Source organism: Mustela lutreola, chromosome 7 (genome assembly GCF_030435805.1).
Source record: "Mustela lutreola isolate mMusLut2 chromosome 7, mMusLut2.pri, whole genome shotgun sequence".
Lineage (NCBI taxonomy): Eukaryota > Metazoa > Chordata > Mammalia > Carnivora > Mustelidae > Mustela > Mustela lutreola.
In genome coordinates this window covers 105,719,814-105,743,232 of record NC_081296.1, presented here as the reverse complement: position 1 = coordinate 105,743,232, position 23,419 = coordinate 105,719,814, and the positions used below count along the sequence as shown (strand labels likewise).

At 39.3% G+C, this 23,419-nt stretch overlaps 1 long non-coding RNA gene and 1 pseudogene across 1 annotated transcript in view; both read left to right on the top strand.

Moving 5' to 3' along the window:
* The window catches only part of LOC131836555 (uncharacterized), a 56,461-nt gene extending 44,707 nt beyond the window's left edge, over window positions 1-11,754 (top strand). The window contains exons 3-4 of the long non-coding RNA XR_009355668.1: window positions 7,209-7,301; window positions 10,735-11,754. This is a non-coding gene — a long non-coding RNA (uncharacterized LOC131836555). The remainder of the gene's footprint in view (window positions 1-7,208; window positions 7,302-10,734) is intronic.
* Window positions 11,755-17,114: 5,360 nt separating this feature from the next.
* Window positions 17,115-18,047, top strand: LOC131837237 (cleavage and polyadenylation specificity factor subunit 7-like; annotated as a pseudogene).
* Window positions 18,048-23,419: the final 5,372 nt, after the last annotated feature.

The window sequence follows — 23,419 nt, the reverse complement described above, 5'->3', positions numbered from 1 at the left end:
CAGATTGTATATACTAATTAGATGATTTCCCAGCCCTTATTCCTATTAATCGACTTGGCATGTGTTTTTGGTAGAACTGACTTGTGTATCACTTCTACCTCTCCTATAGTGGCTCTGCCTGGTGACTGTTTCACCGTGGGCTGTTGGATCACTGAGGAAGCCAACTGGGCTTTCTCCCTGTCTTTTTCTCTCCAGCTGAAATGATTACTGATTCTCTAGTCAGCTTACTAACAGCTACCTGGAATTTTTCACACAGAATTTCTTGAAAGTAAAGTTCCTCTCCTCCTGGGATAAGTGTACCTACACCAAATCCCTTCTGTTGTCTCTCCTCTGAAATTCTTAATCCAAATGGCCCAGATTTCCTGACAACTCCAGACTTGACTCATTGTCTTACCTGATGAATATCAACATGTTTAGTGGAGGACTTCAGCCCACTCGCATTTATTTTAACCACCAATCCATTTAGTCATATTCCTGACTTTTTAAGTTCTCTTTTTCTTGATTTGCTATTTGCTGTTGTTTCCCTGTCTTTCCTGACTTATACTGGATAACCAGATTTTCTTTTTCGTCCCTCTATAGCATGGACATTTTTTCTGTTATGGGCCAGACAATACATATTTTAGGCTCAGTAGGCCATACGGTCTCTGTCACAGCTCCTTAGTTTTGACGCTATAGTGCAGAAGCAGCCAGAGACGATATATACATGAATGAACAGGGTTGTGTTTCAGAAGAACATTGTTTATGAAAACAAGCAGCAGGCCAGATTTGGCCTGGGGCTGTCATTTACCAATCTTCATCGTAAAGGTTTAAAAGTTCTATATCCTGCATTTTAAACAAATATACCTTGCAACAATAGAATATTCATTCAACTTCTATGATAGGTAATCTAAACAACATGATTTAGACAAGATAGTTTCTTTCTCTAATTATATGTGAGTAGTCAGGGGCTGCTATGTGGTTCAGGACCCTGGATTCTGTCTTACTGGTCCTTATGGCTAAGGTGTCACCCTCAACTAACTGTACCTACGTCCTCATCCACATTTCAGCCTATGGATGCGGGGGAAGCGGGAGTGGAGGGCATGCTTCTTCTCTTCAGGGGACAGCCTGGGAGATGCACAGACCACTTCTGCCTGCATCCATCTTAGCACTAGTTTGTCCTAGGTCTCAGCTGGTTTATTGGGGGCCTGGGATATGCAAGCAAACTGGCAGGCTGTATAGTCAGCTACAAATCCTATACTACAGAATATGAGAGGATAGATATTGGGAGTATCTGACAATCCCTACTACAACTAAAACTTTGATTTTTTTTTTAAATTTGCTTCAAGGATCATTTACGATCTGTAACCATTATCCAGTTAAAACCTTTAGCATGTATTTATTGAACACATTTAAAATCCAGCTATGTTTGTAATGCTCTCATCTCCCTCAGTTGAGTTTCTTCAGACTTCCATATGAGATTTTGGTGCTTTTTTTTTTTTCTCATCACTCCTTTTTCAATAGATGCAAATGCTTTGTTGATGATTATTTTCTCCAAGATCTGACCTCCAAACTTTCAGGACAGTTATTCTGCATCTTTCTCCTTTTTTTCATGGAGAGAGAAACAGCAGCACAGGGAAAATCTTTACTGTTTCTGCTTAGAAAGACCTGGGTTTTAATTACTGTAATTTACATGAGAGTTTTGTGTTTAGTGGTGGACAACATGAGATGAAACACTTGTTAATATGACATGACACTAAGGGAAGAAACAGCTCTCTGCAGACAACATGGCAGTGAATTATTTCTCTGCTGTTATAACTGTTCTGAGAACCTCAGTCATCAGCCCCCTTTGTGAATAATTTTCCATTCGTACGTATGGGTGTCTGACAGTTTGTTTACATGAACGTTGGGAAGAAGAGCCAAAATTATTTGGCTTGGCGTCAAAAACTGTCTCTATTTTTGTTGTCTGCAATGCCCTGATTCAGTGCATTTTGATAAGTTTTTAACAATGCATGAATTTGAGTCAGAGGAACTAGAGGAAAGGCTGGGATGACACGCACTTATTATAGGATATAAAGGGATGATACGTCATCTATTGTTCCCCATGCCAACAGTCCTTAAATCAATGCCCCTTCTTCTTTGGAACTGGATTATTCTTATTAGGACTGGGCACAAGCAACTTGGCATAACTTGGTCTTTTCCTTTAAGAGGTTTTAAATCTGAAGTCATGCTTGAGTTCATTTCCAAGTTCTGTCTTACCCAGATTTTATCTACTTTCCGTAGGGTCCGGGCTTTGGAAGGGTTCTTTCCTACACAGCCTTACTTTACTGTGTAAGGATATATCTTGATTCAAGTGAAGGCAGACAAGATATGCAGTATTGGTTTTTTAGAGTCTGGAATAATCCCTTTTTCTGGATGTTCTCCTTCTGCTCTTTAGCTTACACCATTGAACTGACAGTGAAACTAAACTAAAATTTGAAAGCATTGGAGTATATTCACTTTTTTTCTTTAGTGAAAAACTAATTTGGACTCTCTCATGGAAGTCCTATATCAGGGACAAACCAGTATATTTAAGCTGCCTGAAGTTTCTTCCTGTTGCTGGAGGGAGAGTTTGAATTCTAAGCTGCTGAAATGAAAAAGCTGCTATCTGGGGTCTCATAACCAATTTCTGCATTTTAAAATGGAAATTGGAATCTATTCTGTGGGCAGGCCTTTGCTAGGTTCTGCATTGCAGATAGATGTAAAGCAAATAACTCCACATTAATTTTGGGAGCACTGAACCACTGAAATAGCTCAAATATAGATGCCTCAGACTGAGATGTTTTCATTCAGTTTAGAAATAGGAATTGGCTATGTCTTCAGCAAGACTGTGTCCTTGCAGAAAAATGTCTTTTTTCTAAATATATACTTGATTATGTCCCAGAAGAGTAGTTATTTAGGACTGAATAACCTACTCTTTAGTTAATATGTTGCTCATTAATTATACTGTGATTGCCCTGCAGGGGTGGGACATCAGAGCACACTGTTTCCCCCCTGTCAGTCATAGGGGGGTGGATAAAAGAAAAGTCGGCTTCGGAATGATAGAAGGAGAATGGACTCTGAATGGCTGAGAGCCTAGTTGGAAACTAGGCCCTTAAGAGAAAGGACATGGAATGTGCTATTATTTGTGGGACATAAGCAGGTTCCTGTAAATAGTGACAGATCAGGAGGAATGACCTGGAGGGGCCTCTGTGAGCATGGTCTGTGAGTTCTACTTAGCTTTTTCACTCAGAATTTCCCAAATATATTCAAAATAAAGAACTCCTCTGTTGCATAACACTTGTCAATATGCCACAGAATATTTTCTGAAGAATATACATGGGAAATGATATTAGCCAGTCTTCCTCCTAGCACGCATCAAAATCACCTGGACGAATTGTTGGAACACAGATTGCCGGCTCTACTCCCAAAGTTTCAGATTCAGTTGGTCTGGGGTGAGCCTGAGGATTTGCACTTCTAACAAGTTCCTGGGTACATGGGTTGCTGCTAGGTCCAGGAGCCACACTTTGAGAATGAATCACAGACTGAAAGAGTCTGATCCATTCTTTGTCTACAAGAAGTATAGTCATTGAAATAAAGGCCAGATATTAAAAGCCCACAGCTAACAGCATACTCAGCGGTAAAAAACTGAAAAATTTTCCTCAAATGTTAGGAACAAAGGAAGGGTGCCCACTTTTGCCACTTCTATTCAACATAGTATATTGGAAGTCCTAGCCAGAGCAATTAGGCAGGAAAAAGAATAGAAGCACATTCAAATTGGAAAGGAAGAGTAATAGTATCCCTGTTTTCAGATAACATGATCTTATTATAGATAGAAAACCCTATATACTCCACAAGAAAACTGTTAGAGCTAATAAACTAATTTAGTAATGTTACAGGATACAAAATCAACATACAAAATCACTTGTGTTTCTAGACATGAACAAAAACAATCTGAAAGGGAAAATGAAAAAATGCAATTTTTAATAGTACCAAAAAGAATAAAATACTTAGCAATAAGTTTAACCAAGAAGGTGAAAGACCTGTATGCTGAAACTACAAAACACTGATGGAAGAAACAAAAGAAGACACAAATGGAAAGACACCCTGTGATTACGGATTGGGAGACTTAATATTGTTAAAATATCATAGCTATTCAAAATGATCTACAGATTTAATGCAGTTCCCTATCACAACCCAATTGAAATTTTTTTACATAAATAGAAAAAATAATTCTATAATTCATATGGAACCACAAAAGACCATGAATGGGCAAATCAGTCTTGAGGAAGAAGAACAAAACCAGAAGCATCATACTTCTTGATTTCAAAATATATTACAAAGCAACTGTAACCAAAACAATATGATACTGGCATAAAGATAGATATAGAAATTAATGGGACAGAATAGAAAGCCCATAAATAAATCCATGCGTGTATGATTAACTAACTGATCTTCCACAAAAGTACCAAGAATACACAATGGGAAAAGGACAGTTTTGTCAAACTGCAAAATGGTCAGCCACTGTGGAAAAGTACGAAGATTTATCACTTCTGGATATTTATTCAAAAGAATTGAAATCAGAATCTTGAAGAGATACCAGCACTTCCATGTTCATTGCCACATTAGTCACACAATGTGGAAACGACCTAAATGGCATTCAGTAAATGAAAGAATGAAGAAAATGTGGTATATACATACAATGGAATATCATTCAGTCTTTAAAAAGAAGGAAATTCTTCAATATGCAGCAACACATGCTAAGTGAAATAGGCCAATCATGGAAGACAAATTCTGCATGGTTCCACTTATATTAGTTACCTAAAATAGTCAAATTCATGGACTCAAAGAGTAGAATGGTGGTTGCTAGGGACCGGGTGTTACTAATCAACAGGCATGAAGTTGCAGTTAAGCAAAACAAATAAGCTCTAGAGGTCTGTGCAACATTGTGCCTATGGTCATTGATAATAATGTACACTTAAAAATGTAAGAGAGTAGATCTCATGTTAAATGTTCTTACCACAATAATATTTTTTTAAAGGACCACTGTCTTACACCATATACAACAATAAACTCAGAATGGATTAAAGACGTAAATGTGAGACCTGAAACCATAAAACCCCTAGATAAAACATAGGCAGTAATCTCTGACAGCAAGCTGAACAAAACTTAACTAGGTATGTCTCCTTAGGCAAAAGAAACAAAAGAAAAGTAAGCTGTTGGGACTAGAATAAAAAGTGCTTGCATGGCAAAAGAAACCATCAACAAAACAAAAAGGCAACCTACTGAATGGGAGAAGATATTTGCAAATGATATAGCCACTAAGAGACCAAATATATAAAGAACTTATACAACTCAACACCAAAAAACCCAAATAAGTAGATTAAAAATGGGCAGAGGATACAAATAGACATTTCCCCAAAGAAGACATACAGAAGGCCAACAGGCACTGGAAAAGATGCTCAACATCACTAATATCAAAGTAATGCAAATCAAAACCACAATGAGATAATCACTTTATACCAGATAAAATGGCTGGTATCAAAAATACAAGAAACTACAAGTATTGGTGAGAATATGGAGAAAAAGGAACACTTGTGCACAATTGGTGGGAATGTAATTTTGTGCAGCCACTGTGGAAAACAGTATGGAGTTTACTTTAAAAAATTAAAAATAGAAATCCCCTATGATCCAGTAATTCCACTATTGGGTATTTGTCAAAGAAAACAAAAACACTAATTCAAAAAGATATGTGCCCCCTGTGTTTATTATAGCATTATTTACGATAGCCAAGACATGGAGACAACCCAAGTGTTGATCTTAGATGAATGATAAAGATGTGAAATATATATATATATATATATATATGAATATTACTCAGCCATAATAAAGAATGAGATCTTTCCTTTTCCAACAATATGGATGGACTTAGAGGGTAGTATGCTCAGTAAAATAAGTCAGACAGAGAAGGACAAATACCATATGATTAGACCTATATGTTGAATCTAAAAAAAAAAAAAAAAAAAAATGAACAAACAAAACAAGCAGAAACAGACCCATAAAGAGAACAAACTGGTGGTCCAGAGGGGAGGGAGTTGGGCAATGGGCACAATGGGTGAGCTGGAGATACAAGCTTTCAGTTACGGAGTGTGTAATTCACAGGGATGAAAAGTACATGCTAGGGAATGTAGTCAGTGGTATTGTAATAGCATTATATGGGGACAGACAGTAGCTACACTTGTGGTGAGCACAGTATAAAGTATAGAATTGTAGAATCACAATGCTGTACACCTGAAACTAATGTAACATTAGGTATCAACCATACTTGACTTAAAAAAAAAAAAAAGTAGTAGTCATTGAACTTATACCATGAGCAGCCCATACTGGTTTATTCTACCCCCATAACACAAAAGCATACTGAAAAAGAAGATTTCAGAGACAAAAATTTAACTCCCTCCTCAGTTATTGCAAGGTAATTTTAAAAATTAATAAACGTATATACTATCCAAGCTTACTGGATGTTTTGACCATTTTACAATCCAATAGTGTTTTTGTTTCAAAGTGCAGAATTATTGAAAGGAGTTTTACTCATTAAAATTAGCTATAGTAACTTTTCAGCAGTCTTGCCGCTTTAAAAGCCATCTGGGCATGCTGGTATATGTTATCACAGCAGTTCAACATCTAGTCAATTAAATCTGAAGAAACCCAGTTAGCCAGTAGGCAGTTTGGACCACCTAACAATAAACAACTGGTTTTGTTGATTGCTTCAGCTGAATTGATTACATGCCTCAGAGAAACAGTAGAAACATTTCAATTTGTATGACAGCTTTACATTTCTGCTTTCCAGTAATTATAATCTCTGTTGAGCCAATACTTCCAAAGGAAATACTGTGAAATGTTCTGAATTGGTATCTCATTTGCAATATATTATTATCTTCATTATATTTACCTGAAATAGAGAATTAGCGAAAACAAAACCAAAGTAGAGCAGAACAGATGAGCTGTGTATCCCCAGCCAAAGTTCATCTGGAGAAGTTAAATATGCACAAGATAACTATTTCTGCATATGTGAGGCAACTGGAAAGTGATATGCGTTATCAGCCCACAAATTCAGATGTGCTTCACTTCACGTTACTTTAGGCGTTGCCTCATAGCATATCTTTAGATAGTGATGAACTTCAAGAAAATGTCAAGGTCTCCATTCTGTGTTTCAGAGACTTAAGGAACCATTCAGCCATCCATCTTGTTATGTGCATCTTAATGACTGTGATAGCCCTGAACTTGTGCTGGCCAGATGCCCAGCTGAGGTGAGCATGATTGACTCTGGCCCTAATGGCCACCCCTGAGAATGTACCACTTCACTGGGCTCCAAGGTCACAATTCCCCCAGGCAATGACTGAGCACAATGCCGTACAAATGTGTACCTATTCACGTGAAACTCAAAACTTCTTCAGTTAGTATTTTGGTTGGAGGATTCCCCATAGGCCTGGCTGCACGTCTCTTGGAACTGTACTGCAGTCTGAGACTCTTACTACCCAACCTCCCCTTCCTCTCTGCTTCCACAGGAGTTGGACCTTTGTTTCCATCTCAAGGCTCTTCCTGCCTCGTCCTCCCTCCCCTCCTCACCCTTCACAGCTATTAACCTCTCTTGCACATCTAACCCCACCTTGGAATCTGCTTCTCAGAGGACCTAAACTCATAAAGACAATGATTTTCATACTCTCACACAAGATAAAATCAAGATGTTTATGAATGAATTTTTAAATAATGGGGTAAGAGGGGCGTCCAGGTGTCTCAGTCGGTTAAGCATCTGCCTTTGGCTTGGCTCATAATCTCAGGATCTTGGGATTGAGTCCCGCATCAAGCTCCCTGCTCAGTGTGGATTCTGGAGTCTGTTTCTCTCTCTTACTCTGCCTCCACTCCTGCTCATGACCTCTCTCCCTTTCTTTCTCAAATAAGTAAATAAAATCTTTAAAATAAATGAGTAGATAAATAAATAGGGGGAAAGTGTCAGACCCAGAGTAAAAACCACAAAATCTGAAAGTTTACTAGTTTTCTTTATTAGATTTCTTGTCAGGGTCACAAATCAGCTGTAGGGCCTGTTGATATTTTCTGATATTACTTCCTTTGTATTTGGCATGTCAGAAATATCCACAGCAGCACATTACTATGATGAAAAGTCTGGCTTTTCCTGATAAGCACCCTCTCTTACTCAAAGATTGATGCAGAGATACTGAATACTCTCATGTAAAAATTTATAGGTTTGGATTAATACATTTTAGATCATCATATTGTTTCTACCTAAAAGTGTTTCCTGTTAGAAAATCATTATGAAAAGCTTAGTACATTGTTTGTTTATTTGTTTGTTTGTTTATTTTTAAGTAAGCTCTGTGCCCAGAATGAGGCTTGAACACACAACACTGAGAACAAAGGTCCCATGCTCTATTGGTCAGGCCAGACAAGCACCCTTAGAATATTATTATTATTTTTTTTTTAAATAAAAATCAGGGACACCTGGGTGACTCAGTCAGTTAAGCATCAGATTCTTCGTTTTAGCTCAGGTCATAATCTCAGGGTCATGAGGTCAAGCCCCGTGTGGGGCTCCATGCTCAGTGTGGAATCTGCTTGAGATTCTCTCCCTCTCCCTGTCCCTGTCCCTTACCCTCTGCCCCTTTGCCCATTTGCACTCACTCTCACTCTCAAATAAATAAATAAATAAATAAAGTCTTGAAAAAAAAAAAACAAAAATCACCACCTAGTTTCAGCACTCAAGTAAGTTACCTGTTGATAGCCAGTTATTATTTCAGTATGCTTTTGTCTCCAACTTTTCTATGCATTATATTTCTGTCTACCCAGGGGAGATAATACTACATATAAATTTAGTATCCCTCTTTTCCCTCATGGTATTAAAATTTTTTTTATAGAATACTCCTAATGGCTACACAGTATTCCATTGTGCATTATCTTATTACTCCACTCTCTCACTATTCACTTAACTATTTCTTTATTGTTGGAATTCAGATAACTTCTAATTTGTTGGCTATTATAAACATTTTTATTATTATAAACATTATAATGAATATCTTTGTTCATAAAACTTTAGTCTGACTTTCAGATTTCCCCCTTTCCTGACCTCCTGATAAGCCTATAGCTGAGAAGGACCAAAAGGTTTATACCTTATATCCACACAGCATGGTAGGAGGGCACAGTCCTAGCAATCAGAAGACTCATTATTCCACTAACTACCTTGTGCCCTAAGCAAATCTCTTTACCTCTGAGTCCACAGATGTACAATCAGGGAGTTGAATTACATAATCTCTCTCATTCCATCTATGTTCAATATTCTTTAAACATTTGCTCCATGGACCTCACTCCTACACAGTACCATAATTCTTATGCCCTTTAGAGCTATGTAACACAAAAGAACAGCACTGGTAGTGGATGTTGGGTATTACTATTTTACTGTCTTTATACCATAGAGAACACTACACATTATATAGGAATATGATTGATTCCATTACTCTGCTCTCGCCAACTCATATAACATAGTATTTTTTGTGTGTTTTTAAATTACTCTGGGCTTCTAAGTATTAAGAAGTATAGCTGTGTGAACCTGCTGACCAGCCTTCTAATATTAACCCAAAGCAAAAATATTGTTTATTTGTTAGAATATATTAAAATGTCACATTTAAATTTTTTCTTTTGTGTTTTCTAAATTTAAATATGGCTCAGTCTTTTTTTTTTTTTTTTAAGATTTACTTATTTATTTATTGAGAGAGAGAGAGACAGAGCTGAAGGGGAGGGGTGGGGTAGAGGGAGAGCATCATCAATCAGATTCCCTGCTGAGCACAGAGCCAGACCTGGGGCTCTGTCCCAGCACCCATGAGATCATGACCTGAGCCAAAACCAAGAGCCAGATGCTCACCTACTGGGCCACCCAAGTGCCCCTCAGTCTTCATTTATAAAAGACTATATTAGGGGACACCTGGGTGGCTCAGTGTAAGCGACTGATTCTTGGTTTCCCCTCAGGTCATGATCTCAGGGTTTTGAGATTGAGCCCTGCATCAGGTTGGGCATGAAGACTGCTTAAGATTCTCTCTCCCTCTCCCTGCTTAAACAATAACAAAAAGATTATATTAAGTGTTTCTCTGTGCATGACCTTGTGCTAGGAACTGAATTACCAAGATGTTATTTTTGACATCAAGGAATTTCTAGTGGAAAACCACAACAGTAAGGACAAGGAACATCTAAATAACCAGTCTGAATCTCGCTGCCCACCTGGCACTGAGGGCCTCTCCTGGGGCATCGGGAAAGGAGGGCTCTAAAGAGTTCTGAGTTTGGAGAGGCTGGAACCAGTGAGATATTGTATTCCTAAGAGAGAAGATACTGTGGATGAAATGAGATTCAGGAAGCTTTCAATGAAGTTGTAAGGCTTAGGTCTACCAGAGAGAATATTTCAAGATCTGAGATGCAAATCAGGAAAGATTCTTTTCCTGATAAAGGTGGAAACAGAGACATCTGCTGTTGTACAGATCAAAAGTAAGTCAGATATAAACTCCAACGGATGATAATAATTCAGGTGAAGCGGGTCTTAGCAAACAGCAGTGCAAATATTTGACGGGAGTTAGCATGGAGAACTACGGCTCAGGAAGTGGACACACTGAAGTGCTTACCTGAAAAAATGCAATTACTTTCAATTGCACTCCACCTAATGAGATCCCCTTATTGTTTTTAATACAGCTGCTCTGGAAAATGAACTTTTGGGACTTCATCAAAATCAAAAGCTTCTGCACAGCAAAGGAAACTGTCAACAAAACAAAGAGGCAACCCACGGAATGGGAGAAGGTATTTGCAAATGACAGTACAGACAAAAGGTTGATATCCAGGATCTATAAAGAACTTCTCAAACTCAACACACACAAAACAGATAATCATATCAAAAAATGGGCAGAAGATATGAACAGATACTTCTCCAATGAAGACATACAAATGGCTATCAGACACATGAAAAAATGTTCATCATCACTAGCCATTAGGGAGATTCAAAATAAAACCACATTGAGATACTACCTTACACCACTTAGAATGGTCAAAATTAGCAAGACAGGAAACAACATGTGTTGAAGGGGATGTGGAGAAAGGGGAACCCTCTTACACTGTTGGTGGGAATGCAAGTTGGTGCAGCCACTTTGGAGAACAGTGTGGAGATTCCTCAAGAAATTAAAAATAGAGCTTCCCTATGACCCTGCAATTGCACTCCTGGGTATTTACCCCAAAGATACAGATGTAGTGAAAAGAAGGGCCATCTGTACCCCAATGTTTATTGCAGCAATGGCCACGGTCGCCAAACTGTGGAAAGAACCAAGATGCCCTTCATCGGACGAATGGATAAGGAAGATGGTCCATATACACTATGGAGTATTATGCCTCCATTAGAAAGGATGAATACCCAACTTTTGTAGCAACATGGACAGGACTGGAAGAGATTATGCTGAGTGAAATAAGTCAAGCAGAGAGAGTCAATTATCATATGATTTCACTTATTTGTGGAGCATAACAAATAGCATGGAAGACATGGGGAGATGGAAAGGAGAAGGGAGTTGAGGGAAATTGGAAGGGGAGGTGAATCATGAGAGACTAGGGACCCTGAAAAACAATCTGAGGGTTTTGAAGGGGCAGGGGGTGGGAGGTTGGGAGAACCAGGTGGTGGGTATTGGAGAGGACACGGATTGCATAGAGCACTGGGTGTGGTGCAAAAACAATGAATACTGTTACACTGAAAATAAATTAAAAAATAAAAATAAAAAAATAAAAGGATGCAGCCAGTCTATCCTCAGGGGAAAATAAATAAATAAGTAACAGCTGCTCTGTATGAGATACAGTGGTTCCAGCTATTAGCTCACTCATATTGTGAGTTTTATCTGGCTTTGTTGCTGGACCCCCAAGACCAGGTTCTTGAGTCTCAATGTCATAGAAATGAACACTGACCATGATACAAAAAAAGCAGGTGGGGGTTTTAGAGATAGCTTATATACGAGAAGGCCAATGAGAAAGAGGAATGTCACTCCCTAAAGGGGTAGCTTGCAAGGCTTATAAAGGCACTTTTCCAAAGGGTGAGGGGCTGTGAGTAGGGAAACGTCCTACAGTCCCACGGTTATTATCTTGTAGCTGTTACTTTTTAGTGGACACAAGACAGTCACAGGATGCCTTTCTTTGTGGTTGATGTTCTGTAGGGCTCCTGGAAAATAGAAATACTTGTGCAAGCCGGCTTGGAATTGTTACTTCTTATTTTGCCCAGACAACCATTACTCCCTGGTGGCTATTATCTATCATTTGTTCTGTTTCTCAGAAGGAGGTATTTATCCCTAAGCCTATGGAAATTTTAACCCTTGCCTCAGACCAGCAAATTTACAGGAGTTTAAGTCCCTGTGGCTTTCCCTATATTGTCTCAGCTTTGCAATCAAGAATTCTCTGTGGGGCTTGGGGAATGTTAGGAAAAATATCGCCTCCCCCCTAAATGGACTTGAGGTAGAGAGAGTGAAATGTACTACCATTTTGAGAATGCCAATATTACCAAGAACCTGCTAATGCTAAGCTAGGATATGTTTTCCAAATGAGGATATTTTAATAGGCTAATTGGTGCCCAGCGTCCTGTGATTCCCAGACATTAATTTTAGGAACTTGAAATTCTAGCACAGAAGAGCCTTAGTTTGAGCTTCTGTAAAAGCAAAGTGTGAAACAAGAACTGGGGTGTGGTAGTTGAATTGGGAGGGAGCAGGAGCGAAGCTGCTGAGACAGAGAGACAGAACAGAAGAAGTAATAATGCATGGTGACTTCCTGAGTGAAAAAGAGGCCAGAACAGGAGACTTCTTACTGCTGTGAACATCGGGGTCTCAGTCCCACAACAGACCGTTAGAGGAACTGTGGAGAATGTTTCTCAGAATTATCCCACTGAAGGACAAGGAGGCTGGGGATTGACTCCCTAACTTCTTCATTCAGTGAAGTTTGTCTTCTAATGCATTAATTTCCCCCCACACTTCTGGATCGCATCTATTTGGACCAAAAAGACTTAGGAGGAAGTGCTAAAGCAAAACGTAGATTGATGCCCTGATGCATGCCTGAGGTAAGACATTGGCCATTTACAGGGACTGTCCACCGAGCAGCTCCCATACCCCGTCCTGAGGTCTGAGAGGTGGAGGGCCATGGTCTGAAGCCTGTGGAGCATGGCCACCTTTGACTTAATATGGTCACTGCCACTCTCATTAGTGTGTTCCTTCTTGTATTAGCAAAGGGTCCCTCAAGCTGGGCAACACAGTCACTGGTAGGTTCTCTGGTGTCCTTTAGTAAACCAGTTTGAACATGGCCTTTCTGACTCTTCTCTCCATACTTTGTCTAGGCAGTTAGGCAGTTGCAACATCTCTTCCATGTTTATTGTAAGCTATTGTCATGTCCAACCATCAAAGAATCCAGCTAGCAACCTCTTAAGGGTCCTCACCAGGAAGTTTAATCCTGCATCATGGGAAGGTGCTTCCAGGTCAGTAATTGCTTCTGTACAGAACTTTATGTCCCACTCCCTCGACTGAGCACCCTCAAGGTCTTCTCCCATACACCATCTCTAGGTTCCTACCAGGACATATTGGTAAGATCCTGCAGTTCTTCCAGGAGTGTGCTCTCTGCTTCTGCAGCAGGCACTGCTTGGGCTATGCCAAGAGCTGACCCTAATTATTCATCTGATGGCAATGGTGGAAGGTGTGGGTAGACCTGGAAAGGATGGGTGTCATCTTACTTCCACCTCAGGTGAAGGCTTCATGTCCATCTGTTGGCAAAGGGGGGGGGGGGCTGCTCTTCTCTAGCAAGATGGAGGGGAATGTTTCTTCCCACTCTGAAGAATCTAGGGCTTCAGAATTCTCAGGCACATCCATCAAATATGTCTCAGCATCTACTCCTTCCCTATGAGACCTCTGATCTTACCAAAAGGAAACTTGTCAATGACAAGCAGTCTCCTTACTAGCACATCTGTCACCCACCAGTTGAAGAGAAGCAGCTCGGTAATGCTACCAAGAACACTTTCTGGGCTTCACAGCATGCCCTGAATTGATAGATCATTCTCTTTCTTCCAGGTTTTTAAAGCAGATAATAAAAGTTGGCCAACTCGCAATCTTCATACTTACCCTCATAACTACTAGAGCTACTGTGGAAGTCAGTGCTTCCCCCTTCTACCTAAACCTCATGCTAGCTCTTCGCTAGTGAGATTCTTAGCAGTTATGAGGATGAGCTCACCAGAGGTTCTCTCCATTGCCACACACCACTAGCACTGGGGTCCTTGCTTTCTTCTCACGAGTTTCAGTGTCCTATCCTGAGACTTTGCTTTTTCTAACGCTTCCATTTCCAACTGTCTTGCGTTAGGTTCCCCTAAACCCACATATCAATTGAACAAACTTCCACAGCTTCTGAGAAAGCATTAAGAAAAGTAGAGAGACACCATGCATACACTTGAGGTAGGATGTTGTCCATATGCATGGAATTGTTCATATGACTACTGAAATCAGGCAGGTCAGGGGTGTGGCTCAGGGTGCTCCAGTGGGCTGCAACAAGACATTAGTGAACTAGAGGGAACTCAGGAAAACTAACAGACATTTTAGATCCTTGGATAATCAACCCTTTCCCCAAAACCACCAAACCAAGAATAGATATAAAATTCATTAAAATAGAGGCACCTGGGTGGCTCAGTGGATTAAAGCTTTCTCTGCCTTCAGCTCAGGTCGCGATCCCAGGGTCCTGGGATTGAGTCCCGCATTGGGCTCTCTGCTCAGCAGGGAGCTTGCTTCCCCCTCTCTCTCTGCCTGCCTCTCTGCCTACTTGTGACCTCTCTCTCTCTGTCAAATAAAATATATATATATATATATTGAACATGGCCTTTCTGACTCTTCTCTCCATACTTTGTCTAGGCAGTTAGGCAGTTGCAACATCTCTTCCATGTTTATTGTAAGCTATTGTCATGTCATGAATATATATATATATATATATATATATATATATATATATTCATTAAAATAACTTCTTTAGTCAAAAGAATGTATGCCAGTGGTTTAAAGCTAAGACCCATGGAGAGAAGTGTTTTTACTTTCCCAGGGACCAAACAAACAAACAAAATGCTCAAAGATTGCCTGAAAGACATAGCTCAGACATTTTAGAATAAACTAGAAAGAGGGGACAGTGATTGTTCCATCTGAGTGAGATGAAAAAGAACAGGAAGTGCCTGGAAAGATATCAGGCAACGCTTTACTTCTGAGGTACACTAATAAAGTCAGGAAGCTAGGAGTCTATGTATTTAAGACTATTTTGAATATAGTTTACCCAGAAGGCCCTGCCATTGGCGGAAGCACCTTTCATGGTGCCGTGCATGGGAAGTCCTGCACAACAGAGGGGCAAAGCATTCATAGCATCCTAAGCCTATGAATCTAGAGTCTTATTCAAGGTATGGAAGACCTTGTTCTCTCACCCCCAGCAAACCTCAGGTGGGAGCAGCAGAGAGTTGTGTAAGAAAAGCAGCAACACCATCTGTCTAAGGAGCTGTCTACCTGGGACTCAACATAGGGATGTTTGCTTTACACATAACTGGCAAAGAAATAGCTTCCAGCTGGCTGCAGCTGGATAGGATATGTGTTAAAATTGGCTAATTGCTCTAGCAGACCACCCCAAATCTCAATGGCTTACACCCATACCAAAGGTTTAATTCTTGCTCATTTCATAATGCCATCAAGTTGGCAGGGACTCAGGGGTCCCACCTTCTTTCATATTGTGGCTCCACTTTTCCCTGAGCCTTGGAGTCCTCCACTAGATCTTCTGCCTCCATCCAGCAGAATGTGCAGAGGGAGAGAGAGACAGAGAATGATGAGTGAGGGTGGAAGACCACTTGGGAGGTGGAAACCTGATGGCCTACATGATTTCTATCTACATTCTTTTATCCAGCACTAGTCACATGGTCCCACCTAGACATGGGTTTGGGAAAAGTAGTCTTCCTGTGAGCCCAGGAGGGAAGTGAAAGAGTCCAGTGAATACAGAGAAATTTCTCTGCCACAAGCTGTATTCTATATATAATTAATTGCACTAAATGATGTCCACCAGAGAAAAGATTACCACTGACATAATCCTAAAAACTCATTTCTTTACACATTCTAATTTTGGTTAAGAAATCACTTAAATTGATGCTCTTATCATTTCTCCCTGATGGCTGAAAAGAACTTCTTTTCTTGGCTTTCCTCCTTAAGTTCTGTCAAGTTCCTGCCCAAATGTCACTTCTCAGTGAGGACTATCTGGAGCATCCCATTTAAAATTGCAACCCATCCATCTCATCTTATCACTCTAACTCTGCCCTATTTTTCCCCAAGGCATGTATCATAATCTCATTTAATACATTATTTATTATATTTCTTTTTTATGGAATGCCTTCCCTCCTTGAAATTTAAGCTCTAGTAGGGCAGGTGCTTTTGTCTGATTTGATCACTGAGTATTCTGATGCCTAAAACTGTTCCTGGCACATGGTAGGCATAATGAATGAATAAATGAATAATAAACAAATGAATAGGGGGAGCCACAGGCATTCATCAAGAAGGAATCCAGAGGGGCACCTGGGTGGCTCAGTGGGTTGGGCCTCTGCTTTCAGCTCTGGTCATGATCTCAGGGTCCTGGGATCGAGCCCCGCATCGGCTCTCTGCTCAGCCTGGAGCCTGCTTCCCCCTCGCCACCTCGCCTGACTCTCTGCCTACTTGTGATCTCTCTCTGTCAAATAAATAAAATTTAAAAAAAAAAAAAAAAAGAAGGAACCCAGAAACAGATCTGTATACCCACATTCATGGTACTGTTATTCACAATAGCCAAAATGTGGAAATAGCCCAAATGTCCATGGAGAGATTAATGGATGAACAAAATGTGGTGTACATGTACAATGGAATATTATTCAGCCTTAAGAAGGACAGCTCTAGTAATCCCACTTCTGGGTATGTAGCCAAAGAACTGAAATCAGAGTCTTGAAGAAATACCTGCACAACTACGTTCATAGCAGTGCCATTCATAAGAGCCAAGAGGTGAAAGCAATCCACATGTCCATTGACTAACGAATGGGTAAACACATGTATAAATATACAATGGGGTATTGTTCAGCCTTAAAAAAGGAAGGAGATCCTATTTCATGCTACCATGTGCGTGAATCTTGAGAACATTATGCTAAGTGAAATAAGCCAATCTCTGTCCTTCTGGAGCCTTTTCAGAAGGAGGGAACTCGATTGATATATAACTGACATAGGGTTCAGTCAGAACCTGGAATTCAGCAATATGGATCAGATTTGACCAAATGATGATGTGCTGATGGCCAACTCACAGCCCTCAGATGACAGGAGCAGTAACACAGAGTCACCTCCTCCTGTTTGCCAGGAGCCATCTCCAAGCCCAGCAACAAGACCCCCACAATTCTGCATACCTATAGTGACCTACGAAAGAGATAAACTATGTGCGCAACTTCTCCTGGTGGACCACAGACCAGTAACAGATCCAAGTCATTCACTTGCTAGGAATCTATGATGTGGTAAAGTTGAATTTAGCAGAGAATGGAGCAAATGGCCAATCCGAAGGGTATGCTGTGGTGGTAAAAGCTTCGGAAAACTCTGTTCACAAATCACTGACTTCTCCCAGGGAAAGTTCTTAATAGAGAAAAAGTGAACATGAGACCAGCCACTTGGTAGAGCCTGTCACAGTTTGAGGGATAGTGTCAGAAATGTGTGTCTGAGTCCCCAGACGGGGGATATCTCCATGGAACCACTCCTGAGATTCTAGTGATTCTGCTGTTGGGTGGACCACACGTTCAGAACCTTGTACCCTCATCTACCTGGGAGATATGCCCCATGTGTGCTGCCCGCTTCAGTTGCCCTCCTTCAGCCCTTCACCTGTTGCATCTGCCACCACTCCCAATTCCATCCCCACCACCTCCCTCTGCAAGACTTGGAGTCCCTCCTTTTCCCCCTGGAATCCACTATAAGCATTTCATGCCTCTTTAAATTACAGAGACAACCAAGTAAGTAAGTTGATAGTTTAAGGAAAAAAATATAGAATATGAGAAAGTGGGGAAATTTTTTCTCCCCATTTCTTGTTTTGTTTTTACTCAATGACACAATTTTTAGTTTTAATTTCTGACAGCAAACAGGAAAAAAAAAGGCCTCATTTCCCATGTTGTCAGTGATTTGTTTGTCTTTCTGATAGCTTGAAAACTAATAAATTTGATGTCGCTGTCAATCTTTTTTACTGCCTTGCATCTTTTCCCTTTTGCAACAAAATATTTTTAAATAATAAAATAGGATTGTTAACTGCTAGAAACTAAAAAACATAAATATTATATGATTCCATTTATTGAAGTATCTAAAGTAGTCAAATTCGTAGAAACAGAAGTGGAGTGGTAGTTAACAGGGAGTGGAGGAGAAGAGAATGAGTATTTAGTGTTTAATGGGTACAGAGTTTGAGTTTGAGAAGATGAAAATGCTCTTCACTGGCTTGACTCCCACTAAGAATGAACATCGTTCAGGAGTGTTGCCAAGTTTGGTTCATTTCAATAGAATATTGGTCATTGTGCCCAATATTGATAGATGATGTATTACATTATGCATTTCTATATATATTACAAAGTGTTCTTCTGATTGTGACAAGAAAGTTAGAGTGTACCAAACATTTTGAAGGAGCTAGCTCAAAGGTGCTGCCATTGGCCACACTGAATAATATAAACTTAAATATCCATAATTCCCATAGTGGAACTGAGAGAGAGAGAGAGGGATAGAAAAAGAGAAAAGAGGAAAAGATTTCCTTTATTAAAAAATAATATATACAGCAGAAGATAGTAAGTATAGAAGAAATGGTTTAATGAGAAATCACCATTTTGCAACTCTTTTTAAAAATTCATTCAAGCAAGGATAAACAGAGGATGCTAAAACCATTCAGTGGAAGTTTGTTGGAGAAGATGATAGTTATGTTATTCAAATTATCACCCCACAGACTCTTTTAATTAAAAAGGGGGGAAGATATTTACAATGAAGATATCTCAAAACATACTTTAACCAAGTTATCGAAATTTCTCAGTAATAACAGAACAACTGACATTCTACACCTCTTTCTCAGAAGCTACAAAAGAAACTATACAGTATCATCTGTGTAGCATTCTTGCCAAAATGTTTAACTAGAATCTAATCACAGGGCCAACACAGAATGATGGTACATTCTACAAGACAACAGCTCAGACTTCAAAATGTCATTGTCAGGAAAGGAAAAAAAAAGGTGGAGGGAAGCTGTTCTACATTAAAGAGGACTAAAGAGACCCAACAGTCATACAGCATGCATAAATCTGGATTTCATCTTAGATTTTTAAAATATAATATAAATGCCACTGGGGGGTAAGTGGAAACTTAAATATGGACTGTATGTTAGGTGATATTGTCAAGTCAATGTTAAATTTTTGTAAATGATAATGGGTGGAATGTCACTGAGAATGTCATGTGGAGTGGAGTGTCATTATATTTGCAACTTATTTTTATTTTTTAAGATTTTATTTAGTAATTTGAGAGAGAGAGAGTGAGAGATCATAAGCCAGGGGAGGAGCAGAGGGTGAGGGAGAAGCAGACTCCTCACTGAGCCCAATACAGGACCTGATCCCAGAATCCTGATATCATGACCTAATCCGAAGACAAATGATTAACCAACTGAGCTACCCAGGTGTCCCTGCAACTTTAGAATATTTTTATGTAAGATGTTGAAGTTCTATACACATGTAAATAGAAATAGAGACAGAGACAGAAAATAGAAATAATGACCAACCTAGTAACAATAAGCATCTCTAGTGCCTAAATTGTGATCTTGAAATAATATTTTTCACTAGAAGAAACTGGAGTCTCTAGACAAAAATGGCTGATCCAAGTCTGTGACAGAAAATGACAAGATAAGCCTGGAATATCTTGTTTACCCAATACCAAAGAAATTATTAGACTGCTAGGGCCACCTCAGAAAAATTCAGAAGACAACATAAAGTTTTCGCTGGTCAAAGATGGGGCAAGTGGAGCTTCAATCATGATAATAGTAATTTTTTTTTTAAGATTTTATGTATTTATTTGACAGAGAGAAATCACAAGTAGATGGAGAGGCAGGCAGAAAGAGAGAGGGAAGCAGGCTCCCCGCCGAGCAGAGAGCCCGATGCGGGACTCGATCCCAGGACCCTGAGATCATGACCTGAGCCGAAGGCAGCGGCTTAACCCACTGAGCCACCCCAGGCGCCCCGATAATAGTAATTTTGATAGATTGAAACTAATTAAATATGTTTAAATCTATGAGGTCATAATGATATGTATATATGTGTGTGTGCTTATATAATATGTGTATACATATATATGTATTTATATAAATATATACATATATATAAAGAATTGATCACATCCAGAATGTAATTGGAGTCATTCCATTATATTGAAAAATTATTTAAGTAAAAACAAAGAGGGGCACCTGGGTGGCTCAGTCTGTCGAGCATCTGACTTGTCATTTCAGCTCAGGTCATGATCTCATGAGTCCTGAGATTATGCCCCCAACAGGCTCCATGTTCAGAGGGGAGTCTGCTTGAGATTCTCTCACTCTGTTCCACTCACTCTCTCTGTCTCTCTCTCAAATAAATAAATAAATCTTTACAATAAATAAATAAAAGTAAAGAATCAAGGATCTATCTTGCTCTCCTATATGAACTATACCACTGGGTAGCCAAATAAGAGATTAGGGGAAGTATCTCTTTATTAATAGTATTTAACAAATGAAATAGAAATTATTAAAATTAGAATATGTCCATTTTGTAAACAAATGAACTACTAGATATAATAGTAATCCTCAGCGGCTGTTAATATCACTCTGAGGGAGACAATCAGATGTGCCTCTTACAGAACTGCCCAACACCTCCTATGCTCTTGCCTAAAGGATCAAACGTGAGACTGATCCAGTCCCTGGATCCAGCTGCCAATTAGCAGGAAACAGAGAGGACAGAGGAACATGTTGAATTATACCATGAGTTTATAATCAGCAAATTTCAGTCTATGGGAGATTCTACCAGTCAAAGGACCCAAACAGAAAGTAAGAAAAAGACAGAGATGATTAGGTTAAAACTTAAAAGACTTCTTTTTTTTTAATGGGCAAATCTAAATTACAATGTCTAGAAACATTTTATCACAACTGGGGCAGGGGGGTGAAACTATTTGCAAAGCAGCAATTATTATAAAAGTAATGGGGGAAGACAGTGTTCATCATTGGGATGAATCTCATGGAAAGGAGCTCCTGCAGTGGAAGGCAAAGTTTTACATTTTTACCTGGGTTGTAGTTACAAAGGTGTTCACATTTATAAAAATTCATTTCATGTAGTTTTCTATATCTTTATTTTACATTCCAAAAATAACACGTTTTAAAAGAGAGAAAGACACTTAGGAGACACAACAACAAGTACAATATGTAGCCCTCGTTTGGATCCTGATTTGAACAAGCCAATTATAAAATATTTATGAGATAATCAGGAAAATTAGAACATTGACTAGATCTTTGATAACATTTGGGATTATTGTTTAATTATAGATGTGATAATACTACTATGTGTTTTAGAAAAAGAGTCTTTATTATTTAAAGATACACTCTGAAATATTTTAGATAATGTTTGAGATTTTTAATCCACTGAGGATAGAAATGGCAGGTAGGGGTATAAATGAAACAAATTGGCAAATGTTGCTAATTGGGGAGACTAATTGGTTTCAGAGTACATGGGGGTTCATTATATTATTACCTCAACTTTTAAAAATTAATTATTTTAAAGATTTTATTTTATTTATTTGAGAGAGAGCAAGCATGAGTTGGGGGAGGGGCAGAGGGAGAGGGATAAGCAGACTCCCCACAGAGCAGGGAGCCCAAGGTAGGGCTTGATCTCAGAACCGTGGGATCATGACTTGAGCCAAAGGGAGATGCTTAACCAACTGAGCCACCCACACATCCCCATTCCCTCAACTTTAGTGCTTATTTGAAGTTTTCCATAACAAAAAATTCTTTCATTGTCATGATTTGGATGAGTTGTTCATAAGCAAATGAGACACGGACACATAAGAACTGTATGTCGATTGCACGAGCAGCTTCCTCTCTTTTTAATGAACTGTCATGAAAATTCTGTCTTCATGAGATGATTATTTAAGTAAAACCAAAACTTCACAGCCAGGTGAATACCGAATATCCCAGTGCTTCTTTCAGACCAGACTGGCAAAATAAAACACGTTTTAACTTCTCTCTAGAGGTCTGGAGACTGTGAAGCACAGACTAAATTGCAGTGAATGTACCGTCTGGGAGCCGACGTCCAGATTGGTGCACCTTATAGGACAGAACCTTCCATATTCTGTGGAGTTTCAGGCCCAGACCCAAACTCTGTCTTTGAAACACCTCCCACACTTGTTGAACAGCTGCTCAATCTCAAGTTAGCACCCAAAGGAAAACATAATAATATGGGTTGTTTTTTAAGGACTCACTGCCTCGATTTTATTATGCAGGCATCAGCACCATATGCCTACTGGTGTGGCAAATTGAGAAGAAAATGCTCCTATGACCGTGCTGCTGATTTTAAAAATAACATATCTAATGTGCCAGCTGTGATTAGACAAAAAAAAATTAATAATCATTTCTGCAGTTTGTTTCATCCTAAACAGTTCTCAAATATTACTCTCTCTTTACAGAACTCTAATACAGATATCATACAGATGGTCCATTTGACAGTTTCTATTTTAATCAAGCCACCAGGGAAATCATTGTTTCTATCAAGCCGTAGAAAAAAATAGTTTGTCCCAGGTCAGATGGGCAGGACTAAAAAGAAAGTATGACTTTGACAAAATGACATGTGTTTTATAGAGCAGTGTTGTCAGTTCTTCAAGATACAATGCTCTGTCCCCTTGTAACTTGCAAATACAGGAAGTAAAAGATTGACTTGAGTGCTAAACCACACAATCAATATATAGTGATCAGAGCTGACAGTGCAAATTTGCTTAGAGACCAAGCAGCTGTCAGGTCAGCAAGACTGAGCTATGAAAAACAAATATACTATGATGCCTAGAGAATGTGTTCATCCAAAAGTGTGTGGAAGGGGTCACAGAAATATAGAAAAGCAAGTGTCACTAAGGTAAGTTTTGGCTGAGTCTAAACACCATTTAGAACAGTGAGTCTTTTTTTTTTTTTTTTAAGATTTTATTTATTTATTTGACAGACAGAGATCACAAGTAGGCAGAGAGGCAGGCAGAGAGAGAGAGAGAGGAGGAAGCAGGCTCCCTGCTGAGCAGAGAGCCCAATGCGGGACTCGATCCCAGGACCCTGAGATCATGACCTGAGCCGAAGG